Consider the following 18,256-nt stretch of genomic DNA (forward strand, 5'->3'; position numbering starts at 1 on the left):
TAATTACCATGTAATTAATTAACTAAACTCTACTTACAAGAAATAATACCTTGTCAATACAACTCAATGGAATCCGGAGAATAGCCTTAGACGTGATTCGATCCCGAGATTGCTAGGCTAAGATAGTGTAGTTCTACTACCTGCAGCACGTCTCATGCATGGATGAGGCTAAATTATCCTTCTTAATTATCTTTATTTTGTTAATTTAGTTGTTATGATAGCCTAGGCATTTCTATCATTGGCCACCTTAGTAATTCAATGGAGCCTCTCAGGTTTCTATTTGAAAGCTGGCCGAGTTTTTTTTTTCTCTTGGAAAGGAAAGCTAGCCAAGTTTTTTTTTTTTGAGAGAGAGAAAGCTAGCCAAGTTTTTTTTTTTTTTTTGAGAGAGAAAGCTAGCCAAGTTAAAGTTCAGTTTTCAAGCAGTGATTTCACCTGAAGTTGGTTGATCGTCATGCTTGGGCAAACCATGTCCAATAGGCTAGCATCTATGACTTGATACATACAACAGCCTAGCATAGTGACAAAAGTTAAAAATGGCAAAATATAGTTTTTCAAAAACTCTTGAGAAGTCGAAAATTTTCAGCAAAATCTCGGCAATAAAAAAACAAATTTTAAAATATAAAAGATATTTTTATAAGAAAATATTAATAAAAATTATTTAAAAATAAAAACACACTGTTTTTCACGATAAATAGCTGTTTAAAACATAAACATCACGTTTAAATCACAGTATTTATGATTTTTTATAAATCTCGCAATATTTTGAAAATCTAGCCAGAAATTGCCGTTTAAAACTTTCAGGCAATTTCTCGCGATATTTGTCACTATACCGCCTAGTGTAGACTAGTTTTTTTTTCCAACCTTCAGTAGAAGTACCTCGTTAATTTTTTAATCTCGATTCTAATTAAGTACACCATCCTTTTTCTAATTTTAACTAAAGATAAACCCTTTAGGCTAGTCTATGAAGTAGGAGGTTTTTCCAAACTAACACACTCAATTATGTGTCTAGCACGTATTGTAAACGTTATCAATATCATAACCAAGAAAAAAAGCGAATAGTCAAACTACGTATCCTAAGGTACCAAGTCCTTTTATTTATTTATTTTGAAGGAACCTAAGGTCCCAAGTAAAAAATGTGTCCTTTTGTTCTTTCTTTTTAAATTTCACCTTGACTAAAGTAGAGTAGGTATATCCTTTAGGCCACCGTGCTACCGCAAAGGGGTCTAGACTTCCTTGGTAGTTACATGAAAAGATAGAGAACATTAAATTACGTGCCTAGTGATTAAACAAATAAAATGTACTTTTGCTTTAATGTTTAGAAAAATACAAAAAAGGAGAAAAAACATAAAAAAAGGGACAAGCTCCTTGCAACAACCTTTATATATATATATATATATATATATATATATATATATGCTTCCATGCATCCAATGCTAGAGCAAAACTCGTTTCATGTTCTAAGGCAGTTCTTCCTTAGACATATCCTAGTTCTAAGGTATGCCCTTCAAGACCAACAAGTTCTTTTGAAGTTAAGAGATCATAATTGCCTATCTCTAACCAGGAAAGATTTTAAGACACTGATCTCTTTTTGTGGTATCTGTTTGTAGGTTACAATGGGGAGATCTCCATGCTGTGATGAAAATGGCCTTAAGAAAGGACCATGGATGCCTGAGGAGGACCAGAAGCTTCTGGACTACATCGAAAACAAGGGCCATGGAAACTGGAAAGCTCTTCCAAAACTTGCTGGGCTCAACAGATGTGGGAAGAGTTGCAGGCTCAGGTGGAGCAACTACCTGAGGCCAGACATCAAGAGGGGCAATTTCTCCTTTGATGAGGAGCAGACCATATTGAAACTTCACTCTGTCCTAGGGAACAAGTAATTACTTTCTTCTCATTATAAACTGTTGCTACATGCACTAGCATCTAATGGCATACCCACAAAGTCTATGCCTTCCTGGCTAGGGGTAACCATGATGTCACCTGATATAGGATGACCACGGTTCGACCCTATAAAGGATGACCATGGTTCAAAACCCAAGCAGGATATACCTCAACGGATTTTCCAGCCAGAGGCCTACCAATGTGGGATCAATGATCAAAATAACTCGTTCCCTTTTTTATTGATATAGGTGGTCGACAATTGCGACACACTTACCCGGGCGCACAGATAATGAGATCAAGAATCACTGGCACACCCATCTGAAGAAGAAGCTCATCCGAATGGGGATTGATCCTGTAACCCACAAGCCAAGGATGGATCTAAGTATGTTATCAGGTTTCCCTTCATTAGATCAGAGTCTTAGATTGCAAGCAGATGCCTCACAATTAGCCGGTTTTTATTATCTGCAAAGCCTCCTTCAGGCCATGATCAATACTAAATCTTACCCCCTACCTTCTATAAATGGACCACCATTGTTGCCAAATTACCAACTTGAAAATCTTACCTCAAATCCTGATATCCCCATAGAGCAATTTCAAATGAACACCAGCTTGTGCGATTTGGGAAACACATATATTTCTACTGGTTACCAGCAAAACCATGTGTATCAAGATAATGGGAGTACTGCAATGCTTCCTCCTCTAGCCACACCGGCTTCGTCGCCATCCAGCTATGCTAATCTGAACCAAATTCAGGACCAGATGAACCAATCTGATCAGATCTCTATTAGTCCTTCGATGACAACGACCCATTTTGAACCTTGGGGGAATCTCATTAATCTTGATGACCAAACCGGTGACTACTGGGCAGATATCTTAAAGTAAGCATTACCACATTTAGTTTTCTTATTACAGATGTATACCTTCATTTATTTATTTGGCATGCATAGTTTATCATCAATTAATTTCAGGTCCTAAGTGGATATTCTGTATAAATGCTTGTATAAACATGCAATTTTGAGCCTATTAAAGCATAACTTAAACAACTTCTTTGGGTTCATCATTGACTAATTTTATATCTTTGTTTGTGTTCAGTCAAATCTCCTCAACCACGTGCGTGGAAATATCTTAGCAAGATGGAGGATACCTGATCATGTAACAGCTCACAACTTTGTACATGGAGAACGATTTTTCATTCTGAGATCGTTCTTGCTTTATTGACAGAGATTGGTGATGTATGGTGTGCAATTATGTGAATAAGCAAGCTTTTATTTGTATGATGACATCCCATAGTTTGTAAACATACGATGTTTTGAGAGGAAAGAAAGATGAATAAAATTGTCATACTCAATTATACTTGATGTCATTTTTTATGCAGTGGCGCGCCGAATCCTTAGCATGCAGCTCCACTGCTGCTGACCATTCATCTCAACATTTCTCGAGATGGATGGCTGTCAGGCAGGTTGCTACATGCTCAACCATACAGCGACGCTGCATAAAGTGTGAAGTTATAAACGTTATACTCAATTATATATTGGTGTTGACCCCTTAGGCGTAAGTTCGAGTCCCATAGTAGGCACCCTCTTCCGCAAGGCGAAGCAGGACGGTCCCTGAGGGTTGAGGGGGGCACCAAAAGAGTTTTATGCTGCCGGGACGACGACCATAGGTATGGCAGGCTAAGAGCAGTGCAGCCAGGTCTTTGATTTGGGTGCGGTTTCCTCTGTAATAAACAAAAAAAAGAAAAGAAAATTATATATCTATGTGACGTATATTTTTTTTTTGGATAAGCAGAACGCCACCAGAATACAGTCTTAACAAAGAAGAAAAGGAATATATCTATGTCACGTATTGATAAAAACAAAACCAAAAAAGTTGTGTCAGACCCTGCACCATGAACTGAAAACGCTAGAGCCAGCCTAGGTCGCTAATCTCAAAGATCGACGGCAGAGACTTGGTGGTTTATGTGTTTACATTTGATGCCATGGAAGCATGCAAAAACACTTTAAACGTGTATGCAAGAAGTTTCTATCAACTATCTTCATGACATTGTTGAAATGAATTGTGTTGGGGTCCAAACCATGATGAGCCCAGCATGGTATGAATAAATTAATAATAAAAAAAGAGTAAGATATTAGTTAGTTGCATGTGAAAAGAATAAGATGGTTCTAGAAATAGAAGGAGCTGTCGTAGCAAGAGGACAAGGGTTCGAATTAATGTGTAGCATGGACAGTTAGGAAACAGTGTTGCCATGTTTCCCAAAGGGGGAGTTTGCATGTCACCAAAAATGGGCATTTTCCAGGAAAACACATCGACGGGCATGCGTTTTCACGGTGCTCAAAATTTCAAAACAAACAGAAGAGCGTGAAATCCTCTCGACCGGCGTGCCAAAATGCATGCTGGACTCCCTTTTTCGCGGAAACTGTTCCCATATGGGGTCCGATTCAATTTCTGCGGCAGTGAATTCCACGAAAGGGGTGCCGCGGCACCCCATTCCATGACATGCAAACGCCGCCAAAGTCTTTGTGGGGTTTTCCTGGCTGACTATGGAAAGAGGAGGCATTACTAAAAGTCTAACAAATAAATAATTGCTTGTGCTGCCGATTTGTTACCACCAAAAGAAATTTCAAGAAAACTTTTCCAGTGAGTGGGTAATTCCTTTCTACACAAGTCATGGAGAGTTGCTATCTCAAAGGGACCTAACTCCTACCTATTCTCATCTGTCGTGTGTGAAGTTGCCTTCTTTCTTTCTTTCTTTTTTCAGAGAAAAAGGTCGTAGTATTATAAGATTAAAGTGCAGTGAGAAGACAAACAAAGCAGAAGTGGTCAGGCGTGATGAAGTATCACCCACCACAATAGTGACTCAAGAATTACAGAATAGACCATCTCCAACCCTAGCAAACAGTCGGGGTAGAGAAAAAAAATAGAAAGAACAAAGGACGATGGTGATCCCGCTGAATAGATGATCGCTCTGAATCTGCCAATCCACTCCAGCGAGCAACCCAGCTACTTCTTTCGAGCTTTATCTGTCACTTTCCATTGTAACATGTCAAGAATGACAGCTTGGTTGTTTTGCAGACCCCTGAATATACGATGATTTCGCTCGTACCAAAGAAGCTTCCACGCTATGAGTGACCACACTCTCCAAATGAATTTTCAGCGCTTACCTTTGTGGTTCAAATGTGCTGCGATCAGCGCGTTCCTGCGGAAGGCAAAGCTGTACCAATCGAGATTAAGCATGTCTAAGCCTCCGATCACCCCACCAACAATCATACAAGAATGATGTGGTACTTCCATCGCCAACAACCACCTGAGATATGACCCACCCCATCCAAATCCCCAAGCCTCTCTTCCACTTTTGATTTTCGACTAGTTTCAAGGCCAACCAATTAGATCATATTTAAAAAAAATATATAATCGCAACCTTGCCCTCCTTGCAGATCTCCATAACCATTTAGCTAAGAATGCATTGTTGAATTTATGGAGATTGTGAATCTCCAAACCCCCACGATGAAGAGGTCGATACACCACAACAAAGCAGTGGATTAGCGATGACCTCATCCCGTCGCTAACCGGCTTAGCGACGGATTAACGACGAAGAGGCAACGGACAACTTATGTCGCGGATTTTTCGACGCTAACTGGTGACGGAATAAATCCGTCGCCAGTTTTGTCGCTAATTGCGACGGAATAACGAACGACGTATTTCGTCGCAAATCCGCCGGTACTAAACGGCGACCTCTGCTTGGCGACGGATGTAGCCGTCGCTAAATTCTATGTATAGCGACGGATATATCCGTCGCAAACAAGAAAAAAAATAAAAAATTTATTTGAAAATTAAATATCGAGAACTGTATAATTTATATCTCCTGTAAATAAAAAACAAAGTACACATAAAATTTCATATAAAAGGAATATACAACAATTAATCGTTCCACTTTAAAATCAACAAGTTTAATTACTTACAATTCAACAATTACAATTTCGAAACAAAAAAAAAAATAGAACTTCTTCAACACATTAATCTAATCATCACCAAGATTTTGTGCGTCTTCTTGTTCACTGCCTTGATCTGTCCCTTCAGCTCCTTCACGCTGATTATCGCTAGCAGCCTAAACAAGAAAAGAACAGTCAGTATTGATAAACAAAATATATTGAAATAAATTATACACTATATGTGATTCTATCATGTGCTCATATGTGTTCTAAGACGGTAAAAAAACTTTATATGTGATTTTATCATGCTCATATGTGCTCTAAGGCAGGCAAAAAACTCTATTTGTGATTCTATCATGAATGATATGTGTTCTAAGACAGTAAAAAAACTTTATATGCGATTATATCATGCTCATATGTGTTCTAAGGTAGCTACAAAAACTCTATATGTGATTCTACTATACTCATATGTGCTCTAAGGCAGACAAAAAACTATATATGTGATTCGATCATGCTCATATGTGTGCTAAGGCAGTCAAAAAATTGAATATATGATTATAGCATGCTCATATGTGTTCTAAGGCAGTCAGAAAAACTCTATATGTGATTCTATCATGTTCATATGTGCTCTAAGGTAGGCAAAGCAAAAAACATTATATGTGATTCTATCTAGAATGATATGTGTTCTAACACATTTAAAAAAACTCTATATGTGATTCTACCATGCTCATATGTGCTCTAAGGCAGTTAAAAAGTTGTATATGTGATTCTAGCATGCTCATATGTGTTCTACGACAGTCAAAAAAATGAATATGTGATTATAGCATGCTCATATGTGTTATAAGGCAGTCAAAAAAACTGAATATGTTAAGACAATCAAAGTTACATGAAATCTAACGACATATAATATATTGCATGAAACTTTCATACCTGAGAGACACCTGCAATCGAAGTTCCCTTGTTCAGCAAAAAACTGTTGAACTCAGCTCGGAGAACGTCGACGACGGTTTTATGGAAGTAGTCACGCAATGTGTCCTTAACGATCTGGCGTACATCTTCACCGGAAAGAATAGGCTGCTGCTTGAAGCTTATGTCGGCGGAAGAAGTCTGTGAGCCGTAACTGGAAGAAGCAATAACAGGTGAAGTGTTCATATTACTCTCAAACCCGAACACACGACCCTTTTTGGGTTCACCTGCTGCAGCCACCCATGCTGCATGATCAAATGATGGATGCTGAGTAGCGTCATCACCATATCACTCTACCATATGTTATTCATATGCCTCCTACAAAATAATGTTTAAAGTATGCATTAATAATTAATGATAACATTATGATAACTTGTATATTGCAATGATTATTAATAGAATAAATACATATCGTTGTCGTTCTCGCCTTCTCTGATACAAAGTCTCTCGTGGTCTTCCGTTTATGTGTTTCAACAAACACATTCTTATATGATACAATGCCTCCTATTTCTGCTTCCTGCGAAGTTAAATGATAAAAGATTTAGTTAACAAGTTTGCAAAAATACTTATAAAATTAATACTATATATTAATGAGTTACCATTTTCTTCAGGTGGCTCCCAAATGTCTTAGATCCACCTGTGTATAGAAGGGCTTCGGGCATTTTCGCTCGATTTTGTGCAGCCTTTGCAGAGCGATTTCGAAATGCATCCTCCACCCACTTATCGCATATTCCATCCCAATAATCTCTCATGATAGTAATAGGGTCATGACCCTTCTACTGTAGTGGATCATCTATTTCGCCAGATGCTTGTTTTGCTGCAGTCTTCATATTGTGCAGCATGTCTGCAAATCAATTGGCAGCCACCTTCTGCCACACCTTCCTTGCATCATTTTCCTCTACCGTAGTTGCGAAGCGATTCGAAGCATACAAATATTTTCAGAAAGTTAGTAGACATGACTAAAAAAAATTTAAATAGAAAACACATTAACTATGAGAAACAACTGTATATTGTGAATGAGGACCACAATCTATCTATCACCTCTTTTGAATACTCTTTTCATTAAGCGACTGATCCCGGTAGATGTTGAAGAAGTGAATTCCTAATCTCGCGTACTACTTCTTGTGGCTCAAACCTCGTGCTGCACATGAATTGGTACACAATAAATATCAATATAAAATATTTATAAGATATGCAATAATTGAAAATGAAATACTTACGGTCGATTATTGATATACACTATTCGAATGAGTCTTCTTGTGCCAGACTAAGAAGACCCTGCTTCCTGTGTTGACTCCAAACTTATGTGATCAACTAGTGTAGGTGGGTCGTGTACAGGTGAAACATCATCTGTAAAAAAATACATTAGAAATTCTCAGAATGCGCATTTCAACTAATCAAGCATCCAATTAGTTAAATGATATACCTATCACAAGAGCCCGTGAAGATGAAGGCTGGGCCTGGCTACTACTGGATAAACGACCATTGTAACCTCCATGAACCATATTCTAACAAATAACATGTCATACAATATATTCAAATAATTCGCATCAAGTATTACAATACATTCAAATCATTCACATCAAGTATTGCAATACATTCAAATGATTCGCAACAAGTATTACAATGCATTCAAATAATTCAAATTATTCACATCAAGTACAATACAACTCATTCATTCACATCAAGTATTACAATACATTCAAGTCATTCACATTACAATAATTCAAGTCATTCACATCAAGTATTGCAATGCATTTAAATCATTCACATCAACTATTACAATACATTCAAGTCATTCAGATCAAGTATTGCAATGCATTCAAATCATTCACATCAAGTATTACAATACATTCAAGTCATTCACATCAAGTATTGTAATGCATTCAAATCATTCACATCAACTATTATAATACATTCAAGTCATTCACATCAAGTATTGCAATGCATTCAAATCATTCACATCAACTATTACAATACATTCAAGTCATTCACATCAAGTATTGCAATGCATTCAAATCATTCACATCAACTATTACAATACATTCAAGTAATTCAAATCATTCACATCAAGTATTGCAATGCATTCAAATCATTCGTATCAAGTATTACAATATATTCAAGTAATTCAAATCATTCACATCAAGTATTACAATGCATTCAAATCATTCGTATCAAGTATTACAATACATTCAAATAATTCAAATCATTCACATCAAGTATTGCAATACAACTCATTTATTCGCATCAAGTATTACAATACATTCAAATAATTCAAATCATTTACATCAAGTATTGCAATGCATTCAAATAGAGGTTTGTATTACAAGATTTTGCTCACTAGCTTGAGAATTCTTCCTCGTCACTTGTTTGACTTTCATATTCTTCTTCTTCTTCTTCTTCATTGTTTACCCATCCACTTGATTGACTCAAATTATACTTGGACTTCAAATTCATTAGTTGAAGAACTGCAGACAAGATAGTGTGACTCTCGCAACCGTTCCAAAGTGGCTCATCAGCATCTCTAAGTAAATCATAAAATTTACTAGCTGCATCGTTTGGTGATTCTTCATCTACGACAGTTCTTATATCACTAGGACTCATAGCAAAACCCAGTTCTGTTCCTGCAGCATCAAATATCAAATTCATATATGGATTATTATGCACCACATTCACTCGTGCATCAAAATTGTTTCTAACTTCTTCTCCATGAAACGTCCAATTCTGATAATCACTCACAAAACCCTTCCTGTATAGGTGATGTCTAACGCCATGAGGTTCTACAAATCGATTATTCTTACAAATCTTGTAGGGACACCTAATCTGACCTGTGGGATCCACTGTACTGACACTTACCGTTGCAAATTCAATAAAACTTTCAACACCATCTTTATATTCATGCGATAACTCATTGTCCACTATCCTACGGTACATCCATTCACGGTTTGCAGTCATTTTCTTATGATGTTACGAATAATAACCTAACGAATTAAAAGAGAACCATCAGAATGTTATGATGAAGAAAACATCAAATTTATCATGCAATATATGATGTCATACAATAACAAGAATTTTGATGCATGCATTGATAACTTAATATTTTCATGTGTAAACTATTAATGACACAATACAATAATTTGAAGCATGCTTTCATTATACAATTTCACATGGAAGCTATAATCAAATTGAAAGTAACTACATGCAAGCATGGATACAATTACATCAAAGATTGCAATACATCGTAATAATTCATAACAAACAAATGGCAAACATGTACCTGCAGCAAATACACTTCAATATTTTACTAACTACTACCATGCTTGGCATGGAATCCGTACTCCAAAAATAAGAACACTTCCATATTCATACATTAAAATCATGCTCAGCATGATCTCCGAACTCCAACAAAGCAACCCTAAATATCAACAACTAAGTGAGTGTGTGAACAATAAAGTGTTACATCTAATAAATTAAATAACATGTGATACGCTTGCATCACTTACTCACCACGGGTATTTACCCGATTTGCATTATTTTTGTCACTTACTTACCACAGGTAGCTGAGCACAAGCTGGTTCTGTTGAAAAATCTGCACAAAAAATAATGTTTTAAAATGAAGTCACCACAAAAAAAAATGAGGTTGTTCCGGCAAGGGGTCGACTCCCCTGCTGTTCCTGCAGGAAGTCGACACCCTGCCTGAACAGGTAGAGGGTTGACCCCCTGTCGAAACCCCCTACCTGTTCTGGCTGGGGGACGATTCCCTACCAGAAAGGCAAGGGGTTAACCCCCTGTCAGAAAACGTGGGGAAGGGGGGGGGGGGGGGGGGACCCACTCGTTTACCTGTCTTCGGGCGGCGGCGAACGACGGGGCCTGTGGACGATGGATGTTGGGACCGGCGAACGACGAATGGCGGGAGCGGGCGAACGGCGGGAACAGGCGAACGACAAACGACGGGAGCAGTGAAAGAAGAAAAGGAAAAGTTGTCTGGGATTAGGGTTATGCAAAAATTTGTGATGACTTAGCGACAGATTAATTTCGTCGCTAAGCCGACGTAAATCAAATTTACCAACATAGCGACGGAAGATATTCCATCGCCAATTCCGTGCGATAAAAAATCTTTCGTTGCAAATGACATCGCTAAATGTTGCGTCCGTTACGAGAAAATATTTCATCGCAAAATTCGTCGCTAATTAGCGACGGATTTTGCGACGGGATATTTTCTGTCGCTATTTTTATAAATTTTATTCATTATAGCGACAGATGGTTTTCGCTCGTTAATCCGTCGCTAACAACGTATTTTCTTGTAGTGGTAGATGAGTGACCAACTCATCAAAGGGGTAGAAGTACCTTTGAACTTACCTAACCAAATGAATCTTTGAATGATAACAATCTAACATTTTCTACCTTTTTTGACAACTTGAAAAGTTGCAAAAAATGAAGCACCATAGGTGTCACGGGCCTATTTCCTTCAATGGGCCAGCGCGGCGCGATGATCCTTCCTCACCGCCGCAAGCCTACTAGTCAGCTCGCTTGTCGATTGCGAAAGCTTGTAATCAGAGTGCAAGAGAGCAAGAGAGAATAGAGGTAGAGAAATTGCAATCACAAGAAGCAATCACAACGAGGGTGAATAAAAGAAAGCTCAACGCATTTACTTTATTCATAATTTTGCCCCGCAGGCCATTACAGTTCAAGTATACGGGCTGCCCCTTCGAGGTATTGATTCACCTGAACCGGGCAACTTACATCAGACTCAACAAAAGCAAAACAGACTCTAAGCGCAATAGTACACTGTAAGTCGCAAGAGAACATGCTCCCCCCTTCAAATCATGCGCCCTCTTCGGCGCCATCTGTTTCGTGGTAAGCCCTGGCTTCAGCCGGGTAGCGGCTGTTTATTCGAAATGCAAGCTCCCATGTTGGTTCCGTTGTTTTCTCCCACTGCACCAAGTATTTCTTCGCTTGCCCCAAGTAGTTGACCTTGTGGCGAAGGATCTGACTGAGGTGCTTCTCTGCCCGTTGTGCTGCTGAGGCCCTCTGCATGATGGGAGCACGTTGTGGCACACTGCGTTCCGGGTCTCCATCATCTGAATGAAACTGCTTGAGGTTGCACACGTGGAACACTGAGTGCACCTTGAAGTCTGGGGGTGACTCCAACTTGTATGTCAGCTTGCCTACCTTCTTTGTGATGGTGAAGGGTCCCTCATACTTTCTGAGTAGTCCGCGGTGCCGCCCGCGGAAGATGCCTGTGCGACCAGGATATAACTTCACCAACATTTGGTCCCCAACTTGGAACCCTGCAAACCGACAGTGTTTGTCCTTCCACTTTTTCATTTTTTTTTGCCGCTTTGTGTAAAAATGCCTTTGCCAACTCATTCTGCTCGTATTAGTCGCGAACAAACTGATAGGCAAAGGATGGCATTCCATTTTCTTGTGCGGCAAGAGTGTGCGGGGTCAGTGGCTGCTGCCCCGTGGCTATCTCAAACAGACTGTGGCATGAAGACTCGATCTTTTGCAGATTATAACAAAATTATGCCACATCAAGGAGCTTCACCCAATTTTTCTGATTGGCACTAACAAAGTGCCTAAGGTACTGCTCCAGTATCCCGTTGATGCGCTTTGTCTGCCCATCTGTCTGCGGATGAAAGCTAGTTGAAAACAGCAACTCAGAGCCAAGTAGGTGAAATACTTCACGCCAGAACTTGCCAATGAAGTGAGCATCGCGATCACTCACAATGCTCTTTGGTATGCCCCAGTGCTTCACCACAAGCTTTATGAACAACTCTGCAGTCTTCTCTGCAGGGCACTCCTTGGAAGCTGAGATGAAGGTGGCATACTTTGAGAAACGATCCACCACAACCAAAATAGAACTGAGGCCCTCTACCTTTGGCAGACTAACAATAAAATCCATGGAGATGCTATCCCAAGGACGTTCTGGAATTGGTAGAGGCTCAAGGAGACTGACAGCCTTCTGGTTTGTCCCCTTATCTTGTTGGCATATGAAGCATGTCTGCACATACCTCTCAACGTCGTCTCTCATCTGCGGCCAATAGTAGTCCCGCTCAAGGAGTGCTAAGGTTTGCTCCTGATCAAGATGGCCGGCCCATAGTGTATCATGGCACTCCTTAAGTAGCTCTCGACAAAAGCTTCTCCACCGCGGCACAAAGATGCGTCCCTCTTTTGTTATGAGAAGGTCATCCTGTAGCCAAAATCGTCGAGTCTTCCTTGTCTGCGCCAAAGAAACAAGGTGTTGTGCAATCGGATCCTGCTGTGTACCTTCGCGGATGAGACTCAGCAATGCGCCCTCCAAATACACTTTAAAAGGCTCCGCGCGCGCAGCTGCCAGTTCAGCTCTACGGCTTAGGGCATCAGCCACAACATTGGTCATTCTAACCTTGTACTCCAAGGCAAAGTCGAACTCAACAAAAAACATCTGCCATCGAGCTTGTTTAGGCGTCAACTTCTTCTGCGTCTGAAAATAGCTCGTGGCCACATTGTTCGTCTTGACGACGAACTCAGCACCCAAAAGGTAGTGCCGTCAGGTCCTGAGGCAATACACAATTGCGGTCATTTCACGTTCATGCACTGTGTAACGCCTCTCTGCATCTTTCAGCTTGCGACTCTCATATGCGATCAGATGGCCATCTTGTATAATAATTCCACCAATGGCAAAGTCTGAGGCATTCGTGTGGACTTCAAAGGGTCTCGAATGATCAGGCAGTCACAACACTGACTCCCTCACTAAGGCTTTCTTCAAGCCATCGAAGGCATCTTGGCACGCTCTTGTCCAGAGCCATACCCGATTCTTCTTTAACAAATCTGTGAAGGATGAGGGAATAACCTTCGATGAAACACCGATAATAGTTTGCCAAACTGAGAAATGACCGCAATTCTGGCACTTTGCTTGGCGGAACCCATTCCTGGATGGCCCTTATCTTTTGCCCATCCATACACAGCACACCACACCCCACAACGTGGCCAAGGAAGCTAATCTTCTCCTGCCCGAAGAGACACTTCTCTCGTTTGACACTGAGGTCATTCTCCTTCAGCACCTGAAATAATGTTCGCAAGTGCCCGACATGTTCCTCCATGTTGTTGCTGTAAACCACGATATCATCTAGGTAGACTACCACAAACTTGTCTAAGTAAGGGTAGAAGATCTGGTTCATTAAAGTCGTGAACGTGGCGAAAGCATTTGTCAAACCGAATGACATTACTAGAAATTCGTACGCACCATAGCGAGTGACGCAAGTTGTCTTCGGCTTATCACCCTCAGCAATCCTCACCTGCCAGTAACCCGATCGCAGATCTAGCTTGGAAAAGATACGAGCACTGCATAGCTGATCAAACAAGTTCGCTATCAGTGGCAATGGGTACTTGTTCTTCACCGTGACCTTGTTCAAAGCACGGTAATCCACACATAATCGTTTGGAGCCATCATGTTTCATCTGGAAAAGGACTGGAGCACCAAATGGGGCTTTTGATGGACGAACAATGCCTGCGTCTAACATCTTGTCTACCTGCCTACGCAGCTCCTTCAGTTCAGCTGGCCCCATACGGTATATAACCATTGCGGGAGACTTAGCTCCCGAGGTCAACTCAATCTTGTGGTCGACCTCACGTCTTGGCGGAAGACGCTTTGGCAATTCTGGAGGAATCACCCCCCGAAACTCCTCCAATAGTAAGGCTAGGGTCGGTGACACTGCTGCTTCTACCTTTCCTTCATCTGCACACACTGCAACTAAGAATGTCTGCTCCTTATGCTTGACACCCTTCTTTAGTTGCATTGCCGATAATACTGAAGACTTGCCTTTCTGCGTAAGGCACTGCACTGTGTGGGACAGGTCTGACCCCATGATCGTCAACGTGTTAAACTTTGGCAGCATCATAACATTCTGGCTTCGCAAAAACTCCATACCCAGAATCACCTTGAAATCGTCCAGGGGCACCATAGAGAAGTTGGCTTTGCCGACCCAACTCCCCACTTGAGTAGCCACATCTTTTGCTTCACCAAGGATGAGCTTGGCCTCAGAGTTTACTGTTTTGATGGTCCTCTGCTTTGGCCCAGTTTTCAAGCCCAACCACTCTGCCTCTTCCCGCGAGACAAAGTTATGTGTGGCCCCAGAGTCTATCATTGCTGAAGTAGACTTTTCATTCATAATGACTTCTACGTACATAAGTTCCTTACTGACTTGCATGTTCTTAGTTATGCAACTTCTAGCTACGTTGATTGATCGCATGGTCCCCATCCTTGGTTGTATCGCTTCAGTATCACTGCATTCAGTATCGCTGCATTCTTCCTATGCAGCATTGACTTGCCCATCATCCTTTACGAGGCGCTTTGGGCACTGCCTGACGATATGTCTATCACCGCAGAACCAGCATGTCACAACCGCACCCTTGTTGCTGTTGTTATGCTTTGTGAAGTTCTGTTTCTTTTCGGATTGATGGCGTGTCGACGCCTCACCGTTATTATTGCGCTGCTCACCCTTCTTGCCTCCGTGGTCAGGCTTCTTTCCGACTTTGGTTGATGGGGTGAAAGGCTTATGCTGAGTGTCAACTAAGCGCTCGACCGCCACATATGCCTCTTCCAAAATACAAGGGTTGCTCCTTTCCACTTCAGACTGTGCCTATGGCTGAAGTCCCACAATAAACCAGTTGAGCATGTCGTCTTCTGGCATGTTGAGTAACTCCAGCATAAGCTTCTGGAACGTTCTGATATATTCTTGCAACGAACCAGAGTGTTTGAGCTCATGAACCACATCCTCAAAGAAATAAGTGTTTCACATCTCAAAAAATGACTTATTCTCAGGGTCATAAAACTTATAACCCATGGATCTTTCAGAATACCCAACAAAATAACAGCTAACCGTTCTTGAATTTAGAGTCTTTACATGTGGCTTATAGAGCTTAGCCTCAGTTGGACATCTCTAAATATGAAAAGGCTCCATACTAAGCCTTTTTTCTGTCCATATTTCATATAGGGTCTTGGTTACTGCTTTAGATGGTACCTTATTCAATACATAAGCTGCAGTCTTTAATGCCTCTCTTCGGAAGGACTCTGGTAAGGTAGAATGATAAATTATACTCTTTACCATATCCTTTAAGGTCATGTTTCATATCTCAGTAACACCATTCATGCTAGAAGTGCCTGGCATGGTATGTTGAGGAACGATACCACATTCCTCTAGGAATTTAGCAATGGGTCATAGACGTTGTTCATCTGATTCATCATATTTACCATAGTATTCACCACCACCGTCAGATCTGACGACCTTAATCATTTTGCCAAGTTGGTTTTCAACTTCAGCCTTAAATGATTTGAACACATCCAGAGACTGAGACTTTTCATTAATTAAATATAGGTACTCATAACGAGAATAGTTGTCTATGAACATAATAAAATATTGTTGACCATTCCAAGAAGCTATAGGGAATGACCCACAAATATCTGTATGAATTAGTTCTAAAATGATTGTTCTTTTTTCGGTACCTAATTTCCTTATATTTGTTCATTTTTCTTTTATGCACTCAACACAAAACTTGAAAGTGAGTGAAATCAAGGGAATCAAGAATTTCACTTGTCATAAGTCTTTCAATTCTTTGTTTGAAAATATGACCTAAAAGCATGTACCATAATAAAGCAAAATTCTCATTGTATAATTTTTGTTTTATACTATAGAAACTAGAATGCAAGGTTTCATTATATGAGGCAACAATATTAAGCAAATAAAGGTTATCAACTACAGATAAATAACTGGTTCCAATAAGATTTGAATCAAGAAACAATTTAAATTGATTATTTCTAAATAAATAAGAATAACCAAATTTATCTAATACGGAAATAAAAACCAAATTATGTCTAAAAGATGGTACAATGAATGTTTCTTTCAAATCTAAATAACTATCAGCCTTTAACAATAACCTAAAGGTTCATATTGCCTCAACTTGAACTGATCCATTATCGCCCACATAAATGAATCTTTCAGCATCAATTGACATTTGGTAACTTAGACAACCCTACATGGACACACTTATGTGAGTGGTAGCACCAGAATTCATCTACTAAGTGTATTTGGGTACATAAGTTAAATTGACCTCAAAACAAACCAAGGCAAGGAGTCTACCTTTCTTTTCATGCCAAGCATGATATTTGGTATAATCCTTCTTCATGTGACCCTCCTCTTTGCAAAAGAAACAACTGGACTTTGGATCCTAATGTCTCTTTTGTTTCTTCTGTGATTAAGGATCCACTGTAGCTTCTTTATTTCTTTTTTTTTCTTAAATTTATCCTTATAAGCTACTGTCAAGCGATCACTTTCTGTCTTTTCTTACTTCATCATTTTCTCTTCTTGCACACAGTTTGAAATGAGCTTATTAAGAGTTAATTTGTCCTTCTGGTAATTATAACTGAACTTAAATTGATTGTATTGTGTAGGAAGAGACATCAAAACCAAGTGTACGAGTTAGTCCTCAAACAACTATAACTTTAATGCCTTTAGTTTTAAAGCAAGATTGGACATTTCCATAATATACTCTGTAATGTTCCCTTTACCTTTATATTTTATTGAAACAAGACTCAAAAGGAGAATGCTTATCTCAACCTTTTTGTTTTTAGCAAAACACTTTTCAATTTCCTCAAGGAACCCTTTGGCATTAACCTTTTCATATATAATGCCCCTGAAGGATTTGAGAATTATACTTTTCATAATCATAAGAGTCATGTGATTGGATCAATCTCACCACCCAAACTTCCTTTTATCCTCAGCGGAACTCCTATTCGTAAGAGCAAGTGGTTGATCCTCTCGAAGTGCAAGATCCAAATCCATACATCTGAGAACAATAATAACATTCACTTTCTAATTTTTAAAGTTAGAACCACTCAAAACAAGGATCAAATTTATATTTGCAGATATCATAGAAGGAGAAGTATTAACTGAATTAAGAATAAAACAAGCTTACAATTTACATACATATTCACATGCATTAACGTAAATAACATATTTAAACTATGGTGAACCCCATCACAAGATACCCATCACAACATTGATATTTAGTCTTTGGACAAAAATGTCAACTTGTAAGTGTTACTCTCATTACAGTTATAAAATATAGATAATTAATCATGTCAAACAACGAGCCTTTCTTTGGACCAACTCGTTATTCACATGAAAAATCATATAATTGTCTCATATTTATTACTAAAGAATATATATTTGGGTTCGGCAAAATAGTAATCTTTCTTTGGACCGATCACTATTCGCATGAACCTCAAATATATAAATATCTCAATATTCTAAATGAGTCAATCTACACAAGAGATATTACTTTGGTAATGTAAAGTCCACTTAAAAAAATCATGCCTGACACGTGCCAAGCACGTGTCAGACACATGCCATTGTTGGTTTGATTGTGTTGGACCCGAATCTGAGTCTGAGCCAAACCTAGATCTGAGCCCGACTCGGACCTAGCTTCTCGAAAGATCG

At 39.5% G+C, this 18,256-nt stretch overlaps 1 pseudogene; it reads left to right on the forward strand.

The window, feature by feature from the left end:
- The first annotated feature begins 1,613 nt into the window (after window positions 1-1,613).
- LOC149845267 (transcription factor MYB41 pseudogene) lies at window positions 1,614-2,763 on the forward strand (annotated as a pseudogene).
- The last annotated feature ends 15,493 nt before the right edge of the window (window positions 2,764-18,256 follow it).

The sequence above is a fragment of the Nuphar pumila genome, chromosome 2 (genome assembly GCF_984573655.1).
Source record: "Nuphar pumila chromosome 2, dmNupPumi1.hap1.1, whole genome shotgun sequence".
Lineage (NCBI taxonomy): Eukaryota > Viridiplantae > Streptophyta > Magnoliopsida > Nymphaeales > Nymphaeaceae > Nuphar > Nuphar pumila.